At 42.7% G+C, this 22,642-nt stretch overlaps 1 protein-coding gene across 1 annotated transcript in view; it reads right to left on the bottom strand.

The window, feature by feature from the left end:
* Positions 1–19,549, bottom strand: part of map1aa (microtubule-associated protein 1Aa) — a 32,919-nt gene extending 13,370 nt beyond the window's left edge. The window contains exon 1 of the mRNA XM_084017939.1: positions 19,448–19,549. The gene's annotated coding sequence lies outside the window, so the exon portion shown is untranslated. The remainder of the gene's footprint in view (positions 1–19,447) is intronic.
* Between the last annotated feature and the right edge of the window lie 3,093 nt (positions 19,550–22,642).

Below are 22,642 nucleotides of genomic sequence, written 5' to 3' on the forward strand. Positions count from 1 at the left end.
TAGGGTCACATTCTCCTCTGAAAGAAAGGCTCAGTGTGATCAAACGAGCAGAACTTATGTTTTCTCTCTGAGCCCAGGAGACCGTAAAAACAACAACCCACACAACGAGCAGGAATTAACACGAAAGCACATTTTCTTTCTTTGATTTTCTTCTTCTTCTTCTTCTTCTTCTTCTTCTTCTTCTTCTTCTTCTTCTTCTTCTGGAGCTCATTAGTTGCTATGAGATTCTGGACACGTGCTTAATTAATTGATTGATTGATTGATTGCCACTTTCCTCCTGCCAACTGTGTCAAATGTTCAACCTTTATTTGGCGATGTTCTATTAACCTGAAGTGGCAGCTGATTGGTTCCCAGGGATTGCAGACCTGTGATATGGATGCAGAGATGAATGGGATGATTAAATAGTTGCCGTTGCTACATTGCTGGACTTCCAGACTGCTTTGAAGGTAGCAAGACGTCATATTTATAGGTTGCTCTTCTTTATCACTAAATATAAGAAAAAGAGATCATAAAGGACCAAGCAAAATAAAATGTTAACGGTGAACATTCTGTTGCAATGTCAGCAGAAAATACAAGTAAATCACAAAATCAAGGAATTTGTGAGCCTATGCACATATTAAACTGCACCCACAATGCATCTGGGTGCCTAGAGATCGACTGTGTTCCAATCCTCGTAAAAGAAAGAGAGATTTAGTATTTCCCAACACACAGTAAGCCGAACGCAGGATGCCAAGAACGCCACGATGCTTTTGTGTTTTACTGTGTTTTCACGCTAGAAAGTAACCGTTTAGATTCGGCAGTTTATCCAAATAACAACTTTTTTGGAATTTACTGTGACGTTTTTATAGACGTGAAAACAGCTTATAGAGGGAAGGAATGGCCGCTGCATTTATAGATCAAATTTTTATCAGTAATGTTTGTTATTGAATTCAAGGCCTGGTTTTAAACCAAGCTTTATTTCAGGAAAACCTCACATGGAAGCCTTTCATTAACCACATTTTCCATGATCTCATCTGTTTTTAGCACCTTTTGATTGTTATGACATGACGTTGACTTGAGCACCGACGCCCCGAAAGAAAAGACATCTGGAAGACAAAATGTGTCTGGAAAGAAGACGACGCGGTTTCTACGACCTTCACGCTGTACGATGAAAAAGGAGATCAGGTAGGAAGCTGGTTTCTGTTCGACTCACTGATGACCACCAGAGTCGTAAAAAAACAATAACGATCAAATAATTTCATCAGTGAATGTCATGAATGGATGACAAACTGAATACTTGGGGAGAGAGAGAAATACTCTTCTACTTTATTTATACTGTAGTTCTCAGGTGTAGAACTTTTGAGAAAATGGTCCTACTTCTCTCTGCTGGCCACCAGGGGGTGACTCCTCTCTGGTTGTATAGAAGTCTATGAGAAAATGGTCCTACTTCTCTTTGCTGGCCACCAGGGGGCGACTCCTCTCTGGTTGTATAGAAGTCTATCAGAAAATGGTCCTACTTCTCTCTGCTGGCCACCAGGGGGCGACTCCTCTCTGGTTGTATAGAAGTCTATGACAAAATGGTCCTACTTCTCTCTGCTGGCCACCAGGGGGCGACTCCTCTCTGGTTGTATAGAAGTCTATGAGAAAATGGTCCTACTTCTCTCTGCTGGCCACCAGGGGACGACTCCTCTCTGGTTGTATAGAAGTCTATGAGAAAATGGTCCTACTTCTCTCTGCTGGCCACCAGGGGGCGACTCCTCTCTGGTTGTATAGAAGTCTATGAGAAAATGGTCCTACTTCTCTCTGCTGGCCACCAGGGGGCGACTCCTCTCTGGTTGTATAGAAGTCTATGAGAAAATGGTCCTACTTCTCTCTTGATGTATTATCTCAGTAAACATTGTAAACATGAGTTTATGGTCTCAATCTCTAGTTTCAAGTCTTCTTCAATCCAGCATGATGTTCATTTAGTACATTATGGTCCATTTAGAGTCCACCAGACCAGAAACCAGGGGATGCTTTAGGGGGCGGGGCTTACCTGCTGATTGACAGGTCACTACCAATGCTACCAATGCTAGTTAGCTACTAAGATGACTTTAACACTTAGCTGTAAAGTTGACCTTGATTTATAGAAGCTAACTTTGTTGGCAGCTTCACACCAGAATCCAGATGGATCCAGATCCAGTCAGGGTGCTGCTCTGCTGCTTTATGTTCCTCAGATCCACCCGTCGCTCCTCCACAGAGCAAATATGGTCACTTCCTTCACTGGTTTCCTAACTGTTTGATCTTAAGGATTATTTTCCTAACCAAACCATTCGTATGGAAAGACAGAAAACTTCCACTAACCCTCTTCAGAAGACTTGATTTGTCCGACAAGCAATCTCAAACCTCAAATCTATTTAGTTTCCAATGATATGAAACAGTAAAATTGAGAAGCTGGAAGGAACAGGAACAGTCCACAAGCTACCATGGAACCCTGAAGAAATATCACCTAACTCTCGCTGAGCCGCCGCAGAGAAGGAGGAGCCAACTTTGAACGATGTGTTTACAAACCACGACCCACGAATCCCACTCATCTAATCGGAGGTTGTCGTAAATGAAGTCATGTTTGTGTGCGGACGAGGGAGGCTCATGGCCCATGATGCTTTGCTGCTACACGTTGTTAGGAAACACTGCCGCTCCAGCCAACTAATTAAAACCTTTAAAAAACGCCATTACTCGCCTCGCTGCTGGCGTTCTCTATTTGAAGCGGTCCAAGAACAATCACCTGCGACGCCCGCGCATCACTCAGACTGTTCTCATGGAAATGAGCGTCGTCGGGGCCTCAGCCTCTCGTAATGGAGGAGGAACAGAGGGAGGATGCGTGATCCTAATATCGTGACCCCTCTCAGCGTGAGATTCTCGTTGGTGCGTTCGATCGGCACCGTTGCCTCGACGACGACTGGTCGGTGTTGCTGTGATGGAGGGAGGGATGGCTGTACAGATGCAATCCAACATACTGAACTACATCACTCTGGTTGACTGAGCATCCAGACTCCTGGTCCACTTGCTTTTTCTGGAGCTTTCTGGCTGTCGGTCATTTGAAGGGATTACCTGTCATTTTCATTCTTTAAATTACACTTCTATACTCACTATTCATTTCACTGTCACTGTATGTGTGGCCATAATGCAGATCTTTGTGATGAATGATACCTTTCCTTCTTAACAAAAGCAGGAAGTTGTCCTCCTAATTGCTGATCTGAGTCATCGGGAGAGTTAGTAGTCGCAGTGGAGGAAAGCCGGATCGGACTGTTTCTGCAATGAGGCACCAAATGTCTGCATATCATTTAAATATAGAGATGCATTTCACTGTTTGCAGATGTTTAGTGTTGCAATCCTGCATCGCTGTCTTATATCAGCACACACACACTTAAACACACACACACACTTAAACACACACACACACGATCTTCACAAGAAGTGAGATGGTGCAGAAGAAAAGCTTCGCTCTGCACTTGAACATCTGAGTGCGATGTCTGATGGTGTGTGTGGGTGTTTCATAGCATTAAAGAATAAAACGGAAAGCAGAGCGAGCCCACACACATGCACTGGTGCATGATGGGAAAAGTGTTCTTTGCAGCCATTATACCAGCGACAGACTCGTTGCCACAGCACCACATGATGACACCTCGAGATGTGTGTGTGTGTGTGTTTATTTGTGTAGTAAAAGGTCCCGTACACGTCAGCGTGTCTCCACGTTTTAATCCCGCTGCTAGGCGACCCACGCTGGTTAAAAATACGGGAGGGAAATGTGGCCCGCGGTGGTTTCAGCGTTTCCACTCCTCAGATAGCGTCGGGAAAGAGGAAGCGCCAACTTTGGACTCAAACAGACACATTCATCAGCGAGAACGTGGAATAGAATCTAGAAAACGGCTGTTTATGAAGGATTGCGGTGTGAATGCTGGATGCTGAAAAGCTGAATTGCTGGTTTTATAGCAGAAGAAAGTAAAGTAGTAGAAATATTTCTGTTTTTTCAATGTCAGATAACAGGAGTTTTACGCAAGTTTAACCCTCCTGTCACCCTCAAATGTTCAAACATCTGTTATCCTTCAGGTCAATTAGATCCCAGCAATTTAAACCTTCAGAAAAATATTATTATCAAAATTGTTTCCCAGGTTCATGCTTCAGGTACTTCATGTTTCTTTGTTGACAACCTAAATACATGTAAATACATCCAAGTGTGTACAGGACATTGAAAACATATCATTTTATATTTACCCGTTTGCCCCATTAAATTAGAGAAAAGTCATTGTATATTAAGCGAACCAAATAATAGTTAACCCTCTTTTTTTAGAGACGTTAAACATTGAATTGGGTCAAATTCAATTTGTTAATTAACAGTAAGTTTAATATCCAGAATTTATGAAAGATGTGGAACGTTTTAAAGTTTGAATGGAGTTTCTATCTGAATGTATGAATGAGTAGATATCAGTAGAAATGCATTAATTGTGTCAAATTTGAAAATGTGTATTCATTTGAATGAATTATGACTTATATCCCAAATAAATAAGCGACTCTCACACAACACATCCAGCGGTGATGATTTATGAAAGCCAACCTGTTGTGAGCGGATAGCGTCGCGTTATTAAAGACACTTTTTTCGGTCTCCAGAGAAAAGGAGCTAATTAGGCGTCGCTGTTGTCTGACAGGTCGATTGCTGGTTTCGGCAGCTTTTTTGTTCCTAACCTGAAGATCCATTCAGAGTGTCAGCGAGATAAATTATACCTTTCCCTTCATAACCAAGGCAGGAGGTTGTCCTGCTAATGGCTGACCTGAGGCATCGGGAGGGTTATTAGTCTCAGTGATTAAAACCACATAAAAAGTGGTTATAATTATAGTTTGTTATAACGACATACTGACATGATCAGTTCCTTTGACTGGAAATCATTTTTAATATTAATTTACATTTTAGCCACACTGCCAAAGTAGTAAAAATTGGATGGATTGCATTGAACTTCATCATCATTCATGTTCCCCAGAGGATGAATCCTGCTGACTTTGTCCACTTGTCTTTAAAAGTAAGTAAACCAGGTGTGTACTTTGTGTATTTGTATGAAGCCTAGCATACTGTACTTGCGTATCGGTTAAAATCACGGTTAGTGTTCAAATAATAATGTATGTGGTGTAACAATCGTCACTAGCGTAAATAAATAACAGCAGCGCTTATCGGACTTTCTTACGTAAACTAACATAAGCATAAAGTCACGTGGGACACAAACTACGGCCTCCTGGGTGAAAGTCCTGTGGTTGTTTGACCTATCAACCACCACTCACTCCGCCCTTTTGCTTGTTATTATGCCATGTAACTTTCAATTACAGTCACTCGATATGCTACGTCACCTGCTCTGACTAATGAAAATGAAATCAATATGGAGTGACGGTAAAATTATTATTTAATTGGCAATTTGGTGGCAGCAGAGGAAGCTTCAACACAACACTTGACTTTGAAGTTCGATATTCACTCTCTTTTTGCTCTGTTTTTGGTCTCTACCAACTCCTGAGGGAACTATCTGTTACTTTAGCAGCTAAATGCTCTCGAACTGTGCACGTCTGCTGTTTGTCGCTGAGCAGATCTTGTATGTTGGGTTAATCGCATCGTAATAGTGAACCAGAAGGCTGCCATCAAACCAAAACAATTAGCTTAAAAACACCAGATTCATCGTTAATGTAACTGGCAGGAAATGAAACATTAAAGTGAATCACGACTCGAAGCAACAGGGACAGAGCTAATAAAAAACATAAAAAGATTGACGCCAGTGTACATTTCCTTGGAGGGACGTAACTGTGACATGCGGGAGATTTGTTCCTGCTGCTTTCACCACCTGATTATTTCCCTCGAGACTCACCTGAACACCTGAACGCAGCGTCAGTGTTAACGGGGTCTATGGACCCGATTACAGCCTCTGGTTCAGCAGCACTTCATGAGTTTAAAAACGACATTAATGTGCAGTTGCTGCAACCAACTGACTCACATACAGAAGCCGAGTTTGCACGGTAGTATTTAGTTTAAGTTTAGACTCACGGGATGCTCATTGGTCGTCATGGTTCACTTTTACACTGTATTTCCTATTTGTATCTTTAGCTAAATCACTTTTATATCCTCCTGACTGCTTCTCTCTGAAATTGCTTCTTTGTTTTTCATAAAATTAGATGATATTCAGTGGGTTTTTTCAGCTTTAATGCTACGTCATAACGAGGAACATTTTCAGGCCGTTGTCACGGTAGAACATAAACCGACTTACGAAGAGTCGCGGACTAACCAAGGTTTTGCAGTGATGACTAGCAGTGATAAATGTAGGAAAGCAGATTGCTATCGCCAAATGAGTGAGGTGGCGGGACCATTTGACCCGACGCTGCCGCCGTTCACAAAGCGGCTGCTCGGCTCATTTTCTGAAAGTAGTACAAATTAGCAAGCTAGCTTGCTAACAAGCAGACAACTAGCTCGGTAGCTAGTTAGCTTGTCCTTCTCTGGAGCAGCGGGTTTAGTGAGGCTCCAGAGCAGCGAGCCAGTGAACAGCGGCAGCGTTGGTTCTAACGGTCTAACTGGAAGAAGGACAAACTAGCTAGCTAGCTAGCGGGCAGCTGGCTAGTTAGCTAGTTAGCTTGTCCTTCTCTGGAGCAGCGGTTTAGTGAGGCTCCAGAGCAGTGTGCCGGTGAACAGCGGCAGCGTTGGGTCTAACGGTCTAACTGGAAGAAGAACAAGCTAGCTAGCTAGCTATCGGACACCTGGTGAGTTAGCAAGCTTGCTAATTCTGTCACTCTTTAATGCCACACTGGGAAAAGAAAATGAGCCAGGAAGCGGGCTGGCGAACAGCAGCAGCATTGAGTTCAACGGTCCCACCACCAAGCTACCTTGCTAACTAGCCAACTAGCTTACTATCCACTAGTCACTATAAAAACAACCGCTATTTGATTAATAAACCAAGCGAGAAAGTATGTTTTTATGATCTCAGCCATAGTAGAAATTGTTCTTTTTCCATAGATTTCTATGTGTTGGTTGGAAGGTTTAGAAAGGATGCACCAGCAGCACATCTGGTTTGAATGTTTCCTTCGGGATTCAGCCCGTGTGGTTTCTACGCATCACGCCGGAGGAGTGAATGTAACACCAGTCGGCCCGGGGGAACCACACCTCTACCGATCCAACACAAACCACCATCCTCCAGCCTGCCTGATCCCGCTGAGCTCAGCACTCTGCCTCACCCACCCCGAGGCATTCTGGGAGTTCACAGAGCACACTGCAGGGAGGGAAGGGGGGGATGTGTTTGTCTACAGGAGAATCTAATAATACAGACTCCGATCTGATCTCGTTCAGTAGACTTTATGAAATGGTCCTTCACAGAAACGTTATTAAAGATGACCCGAGCTGCTCCGTCCTCCAGCTCGGCCTGCACGTCCAACCCAAGCCGGCTCAAGGACATTTCAAAGACAACAGTAAATGATGATAAACCGTCAGTTGGGTTAGCTGGGGGAGATTTAGAAGCAACAGACGTGCAACCAATGGTTATTTACATTTCATCATATTGTGAAATATTGCATGTCATCATTTCCATGACATCAGGGTGACGGTAACGTCGACTGATCGTTGAAGGTATTTTTCAATGAGCTGTAACCTCTGTGAATAACAATGACACTTCAGCTGGTTTACTACAGCGGTAGTAAAAACCAAAATTAACAATTTTGTTGTGATTTAATTGCAATAAATGGATAAAAGGATGCTGAAGTAACGACATAATGACGATAATCTGTAAAAAGTCCGTAGTCATGGATTTCTAGATCTGTCTGCACTTTTAAAATGCTTGTTTTCTGAATGGAGTCTGGATCGAGCAGAGCTAGGCTATGCTAACACTGTAGCTGCTCCATCGATCTATCTGAAAATAACATCATACAATATCCCAACTTGAGCAGATAAAAGTATTATGTTCTGGACTGTTGCTGGGACAAAACAAGCCTTTTTTTCTTATCTGTTTTTACTATTTGCTGACATTTCATGGACCAAATGGTTAATCAATAAAATAATCGACAGATTAATCAATAATGAATGTAATTGGTAGGTTTAATCCTGGTCTTCAGATCGTTCCTTTTGTCTGAACAGCTTGAAGATATTCAGTTTACTAGAACATTCATTAAGAAATAAGAAATAGCATTTGAGCATTTTTGCTTTAATGAATCGATAAATTGTTTCGGCTCTAATGAAGACGTTACCTTCATCGTGTTGTGGAGCTGAGCAGCAGATCAATATTATGCTGACGTTGCGTTATGAGATTATATTGCCTTAGATGTTTGATTTCCTAATGGGACATAAACGTTGGCTGCTTTTTAAAGGCTGAATTACAGTAAAGTGGCGTAAAATCACTAATAACAACCCTCCAATATCGTTGAAATATCGAGGTGTTTGGAGAAAAATGTATGTTGTCTGTGCGTACCTTTTCTATTTCTGGACATTTTTTTTTTTTTTTATCCAGCCTGTTGCGTAACTTTTGGGCTTATAGAGAGAGTGAAGTCTAATCCACCACATTTCCTACACAGGTTTCACACGAGCCAATGAGCTGCTGCGATCCCAAGCAGACCAGCTGTTGCCTTCAGGTCCACAAAGATGCATTTTTTAATTATTTAAAAATCAGGTGACCCATATTTACTGAACAGTTGTATGCTGACAACGTGGACTGTTAAGGCCTGAACTACTCTCGTACTGTTACCGGCTCCTGTATGATAGTAAGAGCATGAACAGCTGGAGGCCACAGAGGTCATCTGTATTATTCTGTGGACATGAGGACATTTCTGCTTTATTAGGTATAATAATTTGATTAGATTTGACTGTTTTCAGGGTTAAACCAACAAAATGAGGGGGTTTTGTAGCAGTATGAGAAAGTGTAAAGAACATATATTTGTAATATTTAAAATTAAACGCTGTGCATATCTCAGCTGGGAATACGACACGATGACCTAAAAACACATCCTTGCAATTACCCTGAAAGTACAGCAGAAAGTACACAATGTGCCTTGAATGCACCACACGCGTGTTACGGTATGAGATGATTTTGTAGATGATATACCGGTAATCTGATCAGATGGTAACGGTGCATGTAAACAACTACACGCAGTGTGTGTGATCGATTATCAGGAGCCATGATGACGTTACTCACATCGTATGCAGCTCGTCCTCCGAAAACACCGATTCTACCGTTAAAAACACCGATATTCCGCTTAATAACGTCGATATTAATCCCTGTTCGCACGCGCTCGCATTCCACCGGTGACCGATCCGCACGCGCCCTGACTCCGGATTAACGCCGTTACAGAACAGAAGCAGCGCCGGACCACCGGCAGTCCGTCCGTCCGTCTGCAGCACCGACAAGAAGAAGAGAAGAAGCAGAAGAAGCGGCGGCTCTCCGCCGGCCTGTCTGCGGGGATGTGAGTGTCTTAAGGCGGGTGATGTCTTACCGTCCTTCGGCGGTGTGGATGGAGCGATGGGAGGGGCGGTGCCGCTGCTGCTGCTGCCGCTGCTGCTGCTGCTGCTGCTGCGGATGAGGCGGAGGAGGAGGAGGAGGATGAAGGAAGGATCGGCCTGGTACTGACTCCACACCTACTCTCTAGCTCGTGTTGCATTCAGGGACACTCTGGCTTCGGGTGTTGCAAGAAAAGCGATCCGGCAGCGTTCACGCGAATCGGAGAAAGATGAGTGGATATACACCTCACCAAATTCTGATGATCTAAATGTGTCTTTCAATCACTGAAGGGGAAAAAATGCCGTGTACGAAATACTCTAATACACTCAAGTATCGCCGTGTTTACGTTTTGTTTAAAGGGGTCATTTATTTAAAGGGGTCACGCTCAATTTCAGGTTCATACTTGTATTATTTTTTACTTTTGTTCAGGACACAACGGAAGGTCTATCAGCTCTATAAGAACATGCTAACATGCTTTAATGTTCGTAAAAACATTTGAGTTTTACACCTGTATTCACCGTCCGTCTGAAACGCTCCGTTTTAGCGCCTGTCTCTTTAAGAGCGCCCTCCATGACACAAACAGCCCAGTCTGCTCTGATTGGCTTGTGATTTAAAATGTGTGGAGCGCCTTTGCAAAGGCAGTTTGAAAGCCGGGTGGAGATAATTAGATCTATCTAGTGGATTCAAAGTTTCCCATAATTCATCTTGAAAAAACAGCCAATGGTCACCATCCAAGCATTATATCCCATCATGCATTGCACTGAAGGAAAAATGACAGACGGGCAAGATTAGAGAGAGCAGAGTGATCGAGGCAAATCCATGAAAATAATATATTTAATGTAAACAGAGCAGACGGCCACAAAGTACTTTGAGTTTATTTATTATTTGTTTAGTTTTTCACAATAAAAGCCCTAGACCTGACATGTTTTAATTGTATTAACGTAATTAACAGAGCGGAGAAAATTGAGTAGCATCCCGGAGTGTTTTTTTTTTTTTTTTTAATGATGAGCTCATTATATAGTCCTCTATAAAACTCCCTGGATAGTGAGGAGGGAGGACTAAATTAAGTCAGACACAACCTGGATGGTTTAAGTAGCAATTAGGCACAAATGTATGTGCACAAGTGCTGATAGAGTTTTTCATCCTGTGTCCCGTTTAAATGTAAATCTGCTCGTTAATTTGCCTTCTCGAACCCATAACGCCTGACGCAGCTCCTTCATTTGCAACGAAATGATGTCGTTCCTTAAATTAATAATACAAAAGCAATTGATTGGCTGGATTAATTGCAGTGTTATTTTGATATTATCGGTAGGTTGGCCATGTGGGGGTTGCTGTGACCATGAATGCTGTCCAGATTTATCTCATTTAAACAAATGGAGTCAGTGGGAAGCGGAGTGGATGCTCTGTTTTGGGAAACGGGACTTTTTTCCGAGCTGCTGTGACTCAAACAAGCAGCTGCTGGGCGGGACGGAGACGGAACTAAAATAGAGCGTTAGCTCTGCCAGCGTGACCCACTCCTCAACCGTGAATCACAATCGTAAAAAAACAACAAACAAAAAAGACTGATGCTAATTCAGAGAGCTGGATGTCAGTGTTTCAGTTACCTTCCCCTGTCAGAAGCAGTCTAGACGTTTATCACTTTGTCCCTTAAATAACTTTTTTCTGGGATCACACAGATTTGATTTCTTTTGATATAAAAATAACTTAAAAACATGCCAAAATTTAAATAAAAATAAAAGGGAAAAAAACCCTTTCACCCTTTCGGGTCTGAGGAGGAAATGGTGAAGAGCTTTGCCAGCGGTTGCCATGGTAAAAAGCCTGTCAGTGAAACCTAAGTGCATCCTGGAATGAGGTACTTGATGAAGCAGCACTGATGCAGCATCATCTCAGATGGCTGGCGGTCTCCTCTAAATGTCAGACAGCTGTCAGCCGGGCGACTCGGACGCCGGCCGGCCGCGCCCTTTCTCTCCAGACCCGTCGCTTTTCTCTCCTCCTGAATGTCTCAGATTTTCCAGCCCTCCTCCTCCTCCTCCTCCTCCTCCTCCTCCTCCTCCTCCTTCTCCTCTGACATCACTCTCAGCTCTCTCACACATGGAAAGACACACTCACAGCAGCCGGTTCAAGGTCACATGTTTACTGTGAAAGGTTATGGAGTATTTCCACCATGATAGTTTACATTTGAGTGATTGTATTTGATCAGCAGCACTTGCATTCCCTCGCTGGCCACCAGGGGGCGACTCCTCTCTGGTTGTATAGAAGTCTATGAGAAAATGGTCCTACTTCTCTCTGCTGGCCACCAGGGGGCGACTCCTCTCTGGTTGTATAGAAGTCTATGAGAAAATGGTCCTACTTCTCTCTGCTGGCCACCAGGGGGCGAGTCCTCTCTGGTTGTATAGAAGTCTATGAGAAAATGGTCCTACTTCTCTCTGCTGGCCACCAGGGGGCGACTCCTCTCTGGTTGTATAGAAGTCTATGAGAAAATGGTCCTACTTCTCTCTTGATGTATTATCTCAGTAAACAACATGAGTTTATGGTCTCAATCTCTAGTTTCAAGTCTTCTTCTTTCTCATCTCGTTCTTCTTTTTGCGTTGCCCCCTACTGGCCAGCAGAGAGATGCAAGTTTAAGGCACTTCGGCTTTGACTTCACTTTCAGAGGTGAGTTCTGGCCCACAAATATATATCTATCGTAATGATTGCTTTTTCTGTGTAGTATGTGAATGGAGGTGGACAGAATCTTGAACAGATTTCTATTTTTTTCTAGATCTCAATGCCACCGAATTCAACCTCCATAAACGGCTATATGACCCCATTTTTTTCCAACATAAACTGAACATTAGTATTTTTAAGAAGATCGGCTTTAATGCAACATTGCACTGGAATGCAGCAGATAGTTGGACCTAATGAATGAAGTAAATCAATGCGTTTGTCCTCCACCTCAAGGACGTCCCTACAGGACTCTCTTCTCTCATTGGCAGCTCAGGTTACAGGCATTTCACATCTTTTAGTGTGTGTGTGTGTGTGTGTGTGTGTCTGTCAGTATGTGGGTGTGTACCATCAGGTCCAGATGAAAGGCTCCAGAGCCGCGGACCCTCCTCCTTGATGTACAGCCGTGACTGCAGGGAAGCCGAAGCGCTCAGATCAATAACGGCTGCTGAATTATTAATCGGCACACGTTTGGCTAAAAGAAAGCAACCCAGCACAAAATGCTGGACATTTCTTTAAAGGCGTGTCATTAAAATGAGATAACTGGGGCTATTTATCTGAACCACATCTGCACTTATTGCTTTTCAGAGCACGTCTCTGTGATTTTCTGGTATATTTGAGCCCTTTTTTTTTCTTTTTCTTCTTCTTTCCAGGGCATAAATCGATAAAAGCGGATTACTTTAAGCTATGTGAGTGCAGCGTGGGAGAGGAAACTCATAATCGGGGCTTTCTGTTTGTTCAGCATCGTTACCGAAATCAGAACTTTTCCCATCGTAGAGAGAGAACACAAATATTGCATGAGATCACCAGAGTTGTAAGTGTAGTTATAAATAATGCAGTAATGCGGCGACACCCCGCTGACGGTGCAACATCATATAACGGCCCACCCATGATGCATCATGGTCCTCCGCGCCAGCATCCTGTGTGTACATGAGGAGAATATGGCAGCAGATATTTATACCTGTGTCTCACTGCCATATTGCTGTTCAGCTCCCTGACAGCTTCTTTTTTTTATGTTTTGTCGCCATCACTCACACCTGTCTGTCTGTCAGCTTCAACCTTTGTGTGTGTGTGTGTGTGTGTGTGTGTGTGTGTGTGTGTGTGTGTGTGTGTGTGTGTGTATGAGAAAGAGAGAGTGTGTGTGGGGGGGAACCGAGTCGTGAGAACACTCCCTTTATTCACAAGCTCCTGTAATGCATAAATGAATTTTCCACGTTGTTTAGCGATGCTACAGCATCTACAGGAGGCAATGTCAGTCCGTCGTCATAAATCAACGTCTACTGGGTATACAGAGTTTTGCACAGACATTCATGGTTCCCAGAGGATTCATCTTAATGGCTTTAAATAACCCTCTGGCCTTTTTTCTTTTCACACCACCGCAAAGTTCCCATTTGTGGTATTTTGTGAAATGGCCCAAAAAACGATTGGATGGCTTGCTAGGAAATTTGGTTTCGGACGTTCATAATCCCCTCAGGATGAATTATCATTACTTTGGTGATCCTCTGACTTTTCCTCTCACTTTGTCATCAGGTTAAAATACACTTTTGCTTCATGACAATACCTGCAAGATGAATGGCATTCCAATCGGCCTCGGCTGTACTTTTGACTTCAGAACATCATGCTTGATTGAAGAAGACTTGAAACTAGAGATTGAGACCATAAACTCATGTTTACAATGTTTACTGAGATAATACATCAAGAGAGAAGTAGGACCATTTTCTCATAGACTTCTATACAACCAGAGAGGAGTCGCCCCCTGGTGGCCAGCAGAGAGAAGTAGGACCCTTTTCTCATAGACTTCTATACAACCAGAGAGGAGTCGCCCCCTGGTGGCCAGCAGAGAGAAGTAGGACCATTTTCTCATAGACTTCTATACAACCAGAGAGGAGTCGCCCCCTGGTGGCCAGCAGAGAGAAGTAGGACCATTTTCTCATAGACTTCTATACAACCAGAGAGGAGTCGCCCCCTGGTGGCCAGCAGAGAGAAGTAGGACCATTTTCTCATAGACTTCTATACAACCAGAGAGGAGTCGCCCCCTGGTGGCCAGCAGAGAGAAGTAGGACCATTTTCTCATAGACTTCTATACAACCAGAGAGGAGTCGCCCCCTGGTGGCCGGTAGAGATAATGCACTTTTCAGACTGGTTTTGCCAAATGTAATCAATTTGCCCCCCATGTTTACACTCGTGGAAAGAATGTTTTTGTTTTCATTACTTTATCATTTGCATCACCATGCTATGACATCGCCTGTAAACAGGGCTGAGCTAAATGTTTGAAATCAATATTACAATTCTAATGAATTCCTAATATCGTTGTGTGTTGTAAAATTGCTCATAGATAATAATCAGCTGTTCAGGGAAATCAACTGTTGTAATCTACTCCCGTGAAAGAAAATAAACAACAATATTAAATTATGGCCACCGGGTGCTGCTGCCCACCGTTCCCCCCCGAGGGCGTTCGATGCCACCGCTTCTTGTTTATCATCTATCAGTCTGCAGCGTGGGTCCGCCGAGTCGGTATTAATTGCGGCCGTGTGGGCCATTACTGCCACCCTCCTCCTCCTCCTCTTCCTCCTCCTCCTCCCTGGGGACGAAACCTGATCCTTCATGTTGCCAGACTGTCCCTGATCCTCATCGGTCAATCAGGACCCGGTGGGGGGGGGGGGGTGCTGAGACACTAATGGGCGTTCAGTGATGGATGCGCTGATTATCTATGTGTCATAACTGTATCCATTTCATCATGACGCAACATAAGAGTGTCCATACATCCATGCAGGAGCCGGAGGAAGTAGACCCTCAGGGTTTCAAGAGGGTCGGGTTTACAGGCGACACTCTGATGAAGAAGAGGAGACTTTTTCCCTTAGAGTCACAATTTTATTATTTAGTTAGTTAGTTAGTGAGCATTAAGTTATTTCAGAAAACACTCCTTTTTTTATTAAAAAATGTCTTAATGCCTTATAATCTTTTTATCACTATAATCATAGTTATAAGAAGTATAATACTTCATAACTGCTGGTCATACATTCAACAGTTCACCATTTCTATGAAGCGCATGTATATAATGCATCATAGGCACATTTCTAACACATTTTAATGCATTTATAAGGCTTTATACAAGTCGTTATAAATGTTTATAATCATGCATGACACTTTATAACAAGGTTTATAATGTATTATAAGTTCAGCATTCATAACGCTTTATAGAATAGAATTCATAATCTGTATTATAATGTGCTGTGACTACGCTGGAGTCACTTGGGCACGGAGGTATGAAGCCTTATGAATGCTGAACTTATATAATATATAATACATGATGTCCACCACTTAAAATACTTTAAAACCTTATTATAAAAATGTCTTGCATGATTATAAACACTTATAACAACTTTTATAAAGCTTTATGAATGCATTTCAATGTGTTAGAAATGTGCTTATGGTGCATTATATACATGCCCTTCATAGAAAGTGTGGGTCAACGTGTATTATAATTATAGTGGTAATGAATGTGAATCTTGTTGATTTTTATTGTGACTATAATCTGGTTTCAGCTCTCTCTCCTCCAACACCCCCCCCCCCCCCCCCCCCCCCCCCCCATCCCAAAATGTAATAGTTAAATCAATACTAAGTATATGGACATAATAATGCAGCAAACCCATTATTCCAACCATCATTAATGGATGGAACATTTTCTTTTCCCGGCATGCCTGTGGTATCAAAACAATTGAATAATAACGTACGATAACGTTTTCTCTCTAATATCTGATATTTTCCAGTAAATAACGCTGATGAACCAGCGGATCTTTCACGTGATTACATTGTTTCTGATTGTGTCTGAGGCTGTCAGCCATGATGACTGTGCACTCCTCCACCGGCGGCGTATTAATATTCAAGGCAGAGACGAGGAGAAGCCACAGAGCGGCAGCCGGCAGCCGGCCGGTCTGCTGTACCAGGTTTATGTGAGAATCAGGAGTCGGTCTCTGAACCGCTGGAGGATCGGACCTTCCACTGACCTTCCATTCCACGATGCAACCTCTATTCAGAAGAGGCTGCATCCACCAGTTACAGTATCTATACTTGTTATCTGTGTTCCCCTCCCCCCTTCTTGAAAGCGCAGGATGAAATAGTTAAACTGTGATAACGACCGTCTCACCACACATTTACTCGTGGCGCCTCTCAGTTTCCACAATTACCTCTCGCCACATCCAGTGCACTCTCTCCACCGCGCCTCCTGTCATAGAATAAAACAACAACAACTAAATAAAAGATCATCGTCTTGGCTCATTTAAACCACTGATGTCACTCACTGGAATGTCAAATCACTAAACCACCGATTTGGAAACAACTGGAAAAAAACAAAAACAAAAACGATGCTAGCCGCCGGCTCAGCCGTGTCCTTGTTGAGAAAGTCAACGTCCGAAGATACGCTCCGAATTTAGAACCTTTAACTACGATGGATGCATCGTGACCATGTTAGCATTTAGCACACGCACATCGTACAACCAGAGAGGAGTCGCCCCCTGGTGGCCAGCAGAGAGAATGCACTTTTCAGGCTGGTTTCACCAAATGTAATCAATTTGCCCCCCCCTGTGTTGTTAGAGAACCTTTAACTAGTTTACACTAGTTGAAAGACTGTTTTTGTTTTCATTCATTTATCATTTGCATCAAAAAGTATGGAAACAACATAAACAAAATTGTCGATTCAAGTGTTAACCTAAAAGCCTCTCAGATTGGCCACTAATTGCTATGACATCACCTGCAAACAGGGCTGAACTCAATCACAACTTTAACTAAACTACAGAGCTGCTGGCTGCAACCTCAAACCTCCATCATCCTGCTTAAATATTTACTCTTTGTTTGTTACCACCTAGAAAATAATACGTCTAAAATAATAGTTATTAACATGACCTACGATATGATGAAGTGAATGATCAGTGCAGAGTGGATTCTATAATGTGCTTTAATGCAACCTTCCAGGAACACTGGCTGGATGATCTCTGACAGCAAATTCAATTACTGAAATGGGAAAATGTGGACGGATAAAAAAAATCTAAATAAAAATCCTGCAAACACGATCGCGTAGCTGAACAGCATTACAGACCATCATGCATTGCACTGAAGGAAAACAGACAGATGGTCTATGAGTGAAGATAGTATATTAAAATGTGAGCAGAGCATCATCAACACAGACGGTCAAGACGTACCTTTCAGAATAAAAGCCCTAGACATAGACGTGGCATCACTGACAAATAGCTTCTGTATAAATTACAAACATATGTGGGTATTTGTTATGGATGGATGATGTCATTTCGCTCTTCATCAGATATCGAGCTTCTAGTTTATGTGACGTTTGACTGCAGAACTCCCAGAAAAGAGTTTATACATGAAACAACGGCAAATCTACAACTGAAAATGGACACCTTCATTCATTGTCACACAATATTAAAGTGTCTGGACAAATATTGGTGTAACAGAAAACCCCTCAAAAAGATCATTCATCAACATTTGTTAATGTTCTTTTTATTTGTTTTAATATAATCGAACCTGGGGGCTGCACGGTGGTGTAGTGGGTAGCACTGTCGCCTCACAGCGAGAGGATCCTGGGTTCGATTCCCGGGTCGGCCCGGGTTCCTTCTGTGTGGAGTTTGCATGTTCTCCCCGTGTGAGCGTGGGTTCTCTCCGGGTTCTCCGGCTTCCTCCCACAGTCCAAAGACATGCAGGATGGGGATAGGTTGATTGGTGACTCTAAATGTCCCGTAGGTGTGAATGTGAGTATGAATGGTTGTTTGTCTCTACATGTCGGCCCTGTGATAGACTGGCGTCCTGTCCAGGGTGTACCCTGCCTTCGCCCAATGACAGCTGGGATCGGCTCCCCGTGACCCTAAAGACAGGATAAGCGGTAGAAAATGGATGGATGGATAATCGAACCTGCTCCACTGCAAACACTTGACTCTGTTTTGCTTAATTTAATTATTTACGTATATATGTGTGTGTATATATGGGTACATATATCTCATCATTATTTCTGTATTTTTTTAATGATCATTATTATTACTTTATTGTTTTAATGTCAGGGAATATTCTGTCATATTTAACTAGCCATATTAACCAGACGTCCCCCTCCCCAGCAACGCTTCCCAGCTCCTTCCAGTAACCATGGGAACCAGTATAAGCAGGTGCGTGTTCCAGTCACATTGGTCGGGCAGGTTTAAGCTCCACCAACAGGATGAACTCATTCTCCCTCAGACAGAAGCAGGGAGACGGGTGAGTCTGTGACGGAGGTGAGACAGACGGTGTTGCTGATAATCGTTATTTAACAGAGAAGAGGAAACTTAATGGGGAACGTTGAATTATTCATGCGAGGAAACTTAGAACACAACGTCGAATCGAATGGTTTCTCCGTTTGACAGATTCAGCAGGAAGGTGATGACACCGTTAATTATTCCAGCCGCAGAGCGCCGGCGTGTCGAGTGTGTGTGTGTGTGTGTGTGTGGCAGTGCAACCTGATTGGATCGCGATGATGTAATCGCTCAGAGCTTCATCGATCTACAAAGCTATCCAGAAATAGCAAAAAAGTTTCATCAAAGGTTTCATCTCACGTTTGAAATGAATTCTCCAAATTCAGTCGTGCTTAAAAGTCGAAATGACACATTTTACATGAACAAAAAAACCATAAACTCTCTAAAGGAAAGAAGGAGAAAAGCACAATAGGTCCTCTTTAACTTTATGGAACACTAAATGGCTGGACTCTACCTATTAAAATAGATTTCCATCAACGATTGATTGACTGTAAAATGGTGAAAGGCGGTTTACTTGTGCTGAAACATCACCAAAGAGATGTGACAGACTGTTTATGTAACACGGTGCAGCCAGAGAACCGTGTGGGAGGAGAGATCGCAGTTCACCCACAGGAAACGCTGAAGCGACACAAGCCTCTTCTTTGTGAATACTACAGTAGAATACTACAGAATGCCCCCCCAGTCACAGCAGTAACATCCCGGCCAGATCCACATCAACACTGGCTCCATTCACCACACAGGGGCCCTGATCTTACCCCCCACCCCCAGCAGCTATAGTGCTCATTCAGGCCATTGATTCCCACTCTGACATGCAGTCGGCATACGAGGAGGGTCTGATCAATACAGGCTGCAGCTTCCCGGGACAAAGGAGGCGCAGAGGAGACGCAGGAAATACTGAAAAGACGTGAATGTAATCCAACCTGCAACATGCCGCCATGGTAGCGGCTTTCTTCTCCACGGTATACGCCAAAACAATGAACTCAGACTGACCTTTGACCTGTGAGGAGAACTGAGCGGTGTGTCTGGCCTCAAACAGCTGCAGCTCCTTGTTCAGGTCACAAGCGGTCAGATCCACGTTCCAGGAACGTAAACCTGTTTAAAAAAGAGAAGAAAGTGAAGCTCTTCTCTTTCTGCTTCCACCAACAGTAACGTTTACAGCTGATTAAAGGTGACACGTTCATTATAAAGGTCATGTCGCACTACTTTTCAGGCTCATACTCGGAAGATGCGAACATACTTTAATCTTCAGAAAACACATTATTTTTCTCGTACCGTGTGTCTGAATTTAGCTGTTTTCACCTTCTCTCTGAAACGCGCCGTTTTGGTGCCTGTCTCTTTAAGATCCCGCACCCTAAAAACAGGTCTGCTCTGATAGGCTCGTGAGAAAAATGCAAAGATCATGAAAACGTGTGTTGTTACTCAGATCACTGGCAGTAATGTTGAAATGAGTGTGACAAATCTGATTGGCTTGTTTAATCACGTGATTTCTGATCTCGGCAGCCGACAAAAAACTAACTAATTTCACACTTGGTGTTGGAAAATACTCTGAATATATGAGCACAAACACTGAAAAAGTGAGTTTCTTTTTAATTTTCCTTTAAATTATGTAGATGTGAGCAATGTCTTGTTTTCTTACTTTTTTGCCTCGATGAAAAGCTTTATGGTATTAAATCCTACAAATTATTATTATTACAAGTTACATTAATAATAATAAAAGCAGTCTAATGTCCGAACTAACCAGCTGCATAACGAAAGTCGTATATTTCCATGAAACCTTTTTCATTTTAAAGGCTCTAAACTAGTGACATAACTTTTAGAGCTCGTCTAAAGTTTAAGGACTGCACAGTGTTTGTAGAAATTCTGACATCGTTTAAAGGAATAATGTTGACAGATATATATATATATATATATATATATATATATATATATATATATAAGTTATGTGGGAGATTTTTTCAGCATCTTGCAGTATCATGCAGAAGTGAAAGTACATTTATTTCTATTTACTGTACACATTTTTTTCATCGTGAAATACTGCACGTTTTACTCCACTGCTTTACTTACTCAGATTTTAAATTGTAAAACCTATGACTTTATGAAATATGATGCAAAGTTTGACTATTAAACCGATAGTGTATAAAGTAACATCACAGAAATGCTGCTCACATGTTCAGGTATGTATAAAACAAAAAAAGAGCCATTCTGCATAATGAGTACTTCCTTTCGTGTACTTGTTAGACTGTGATATTTGTACTTTTACTTAAAGTAAAGAATTGCACCTTCACATTTTTTTAAATGTTGACTCACTGCTGGTTTTAGTTTGCATCGATATGAAAATGTGCAGATATCGGAGCGTAAACGACAGCGACGGTTTAGAAAAGAGGTTCAGGTTGAACAGAACAGCTGCAGTGAGACCACCTGACCCTGCAGCTCTCTGCCCCCCCGCCCTCCCCCCTCCACCCGTCTCACCTTCTGTGATCTGTCTCCTGGCAGCGTCGAGGTGATGGCCGGCACAAATCTCTCCGATCACAATCAGCATGCGATAGTTTCTGCGCTGTCCGTGGTGCTGAACACCGAACTCCTCCGGCTGCGCTCGCTCCGCCGAGGCAGCTGCTGCTGCGATGGGGATCTCCATGGTAACAGTGCCACCAGCGGACGCAGAGCCCTCTTCCATCTCCATGACAACTGCATCCGGAGCAAGCACCATGACGGTGCAGGATGAAGCTGGGAGGACGGGGAGGAGGGGGGGGCGTGGCCTCCCTGGGGTGGCGTGTGATCTGATTGGAGCGCGGGTGGTGTGGCTATTTGATGTCTCAGCATGTCATTGGACAAAAACAGAAAAAAGGGACGTGAGGATTTATGTTGATCATATTTTTTCTACATGATATGAGACCTACAGTATGTTATGTATTTTCCAAAAGCAGCGTCGCAGGTCAAGAACGAGCTGCTCGAATGTTTAAAAAAAACATTAATTTCACTATCGTGAATCCTCACAAGCAAGTAATACTCCTTAAACTTGATCATCTGGAGTTATTGAGTGTAATCTACGTCACTTACAGTATCCCGCATGTTGTTTATTTGCTTTTATTGAATTTCAGACAAAAAGGGTCTGAAAATGAGACACAAAGGTTCTATTTATATCGGTGTCACTGCAAGTACCAGGCAATGTGCTTTGGTTACTAAACTGACACCTCTTTGTTCCCGTGGCGAAGAAACAGGCTTGGACTGTGCAGAGAGTACAACACTGAGCACAAAGGGAGAAAAACACATTATTTCAGGCTTCATGAGAGACATTCCAATGAGCTCATTCTGCACAAAGGCTGTGAGACGGCAACACGTTATTTAAAAGGACACTTAATATTTATAGTACTTTCTGTAGTACCTGTGTACTAAAATGCCAGATATATCGATTAAGGAAGAATATATATATATATATATATATATATATATTTATACTGTTACACTGACATGCTCCTTCATTAGCATGAACACACACATTTTAGTGGATTTTGTCTCCCACGTCGTACGCCGTTCTGCTGACACCAAATGGATATTAATGCGCCACTAAAAATAATCCCCGACAAATTCACCACTTCCTCCTGTTTGAGTCACGCCCGCTAAAAACTACAGTTCCCAGCTGTTTAAGGAAATGATTTAGCATGTTTATGTTTCTTTATTTGCTCTCTTTTTAAATATTCACATCAGTACAGAAGGAGCTACAGACAGGGAAGTGACCCGATGATGCTATTACATCTGATGGGGAGACAGGTGAATAGGGCAAAAAAACAGAAATATGAAGCCAAATGAAAGATTCTGGTTTAATTTTGATTACATATTAGAATCAAAGGGAAGATATCTTTATATCACTCACTAAATCAATAAAATAAATTATTTTTGCCCTGTTTTTAATAATAAAACATTGTATAAATCCGACTATGAATGATATATGTAATAACGTCACCCCTGGTGGCCAGCAGAGAGAATGCAGGTTGGAGGCACTTCAGCCTTGGCTTCACTCTTCAGAGCCCGGAGGTTGCTGCCAACAAGCAGAGGGCCGTCACTATGCACATTTATTAGTGGTTTGGGGGGCTGAGTGCACGTTCTAGTGGTTTTCCTGTTCTGGGTCTGTAATCCTCCTCCGCAGGTCAACCCTGGGATCCCCATCAGCTCCACAGGGGGGGCCGT

The sequence above is a fragment of the Eutrigla gurnardus genome (genome assembly GCF_963514095.1).
Source record: "Eutrigla gurnardus genome assembly, chromosome: 1".
In the NCBI taxonomy this organism is placed as follows: Eukaryota; Metazoa; Chordata; class Actinopteri; order Perciformes; family Triglidae; genus Eutrigla; species Eutrigla gurnardus.